This window comes from Phytophthora infestans, genomic scaffold, assembly GCF_000142945.1.
Source record: "Phytophthora infestans T30-4 supercont1.202 genomic scaffold, whole genome shotgun sequence".
In the NCBI taxonomy this organism is placed as follows: Eukaryota; Oomycota; class Peronosporomycetes; order Peronosporales; family Peronosporaceae; genus Phytophthora; species Phytophthora infestans.
In genome coordinates, this window is record NW_003303557.1 from 54,677 (window position 1) to 55,939 (window position 1,263).

Sequence of the window (1,263 nt, forward strand, 5' to 3'; positions counted from 1 at the left end):
CGAACCCTCGATCTCGAGCGTGTGAAGCTCGCGTCCTAATCCACTAGACGACACTGACACGTTCAACATACATACACCATCAGACAGACAAAAACCAACATTACAGTACCACCAATCACTAGCGCGACCACGCACTTAGACTACGCGTACACGCCTCCCTTGCCCGCCGCACGCACACATCAGACCACTCAAATTCATACTACGTCAATCACCACCGCCCTACGGTCCGAGAATGGACACCCGACTGAACGGCCCAGCGTCTCACCTGTCGCTTACTCCGTCAGCTACACATGCTGCACAGAGCTTATATGGACGTCGCCGACCCTCTTGCACGTCGCACAGGCCATATCGGACTCTGCTAGATGACATCCATACCGCGCGAAGGTGAGCCAGACCGCGGTGGCCTGTTCGGCATCCCAATGGTCGACGGATTAAAACGACGCATGCAGAGTCCAGCTGACGCGACAGAGAGTATGGTGCGCCAACGTCAGCCTCGCAAAGCTAGCGGCAACAAAAGTGTGGTACGAGAGGCAAAAGAGCCAAGAAGATATCAGAGGAGGGGATCGAACTCTCGATCTCGAGCGTGTGAAGCTCGCGTCCTAACCACTAGACGACACTGACACGTTCAACATACATACACCATCAGACAGACAGAAAACAACAGTACAGTACTACCAATCACTAGCGCGACCACGCACTTAGACTACGCGTACACGCCTCCCTTGCCCGCCGCACGCACACATCAGACCACTCAAATTCATACTACGTCAATCACCACTCCGAGAATGGACACCCGACTGAACGGCCCAGCGTCTCACCTGTCGCTTACTCCGTCAGCTACACATGCTGCACAGAGCTTATATGGACGTCGCCGACCCTCTTGCACGTCGCACAGGCCATATCGGACTCTGCTAGATGACATCCATACCGCGCGAAGGTGAGCCAGACCGCGGTGGCCTGTTCGGCATCCCAATGGTCGACGGATTAAAACGACGCATGCAGAGTCCAGCTGACGCGACAGAGAGTATGGTGCGCCAACGTCAGCCTCGCAAAGCTAGCGGCAACAAAAGTGTGGTACGAGAGGCAAAAGAGCCAAGAAGATATCAGAGGAGGGGATCGAACCCTCGATCTCGAGCGTGTGAAGCTCGCGTCCTACCACTAGACGACACTGACACGTTCACATACATACACCATCAGACAGACAGAAACCAACATTACAGTACCACCAATCACTAGCGCGATCACGCACTTAGACTACGCGTA

The 1,263-nt window shown here is 54.6% G+C and overlaps 1 non-coding gene across 1 annotated transcript; it reads right to left on the bottom strand.

Moving 5' to 3' along the window:
- Positions 1-58, bottom strand: PITG_31261. The gene has a single exon. It is a non-coding gene; the product is annotated as a tRNA-Val (tRNA).
- Positions 59-1,263: the final 1,205 nt, after the last annotated feature.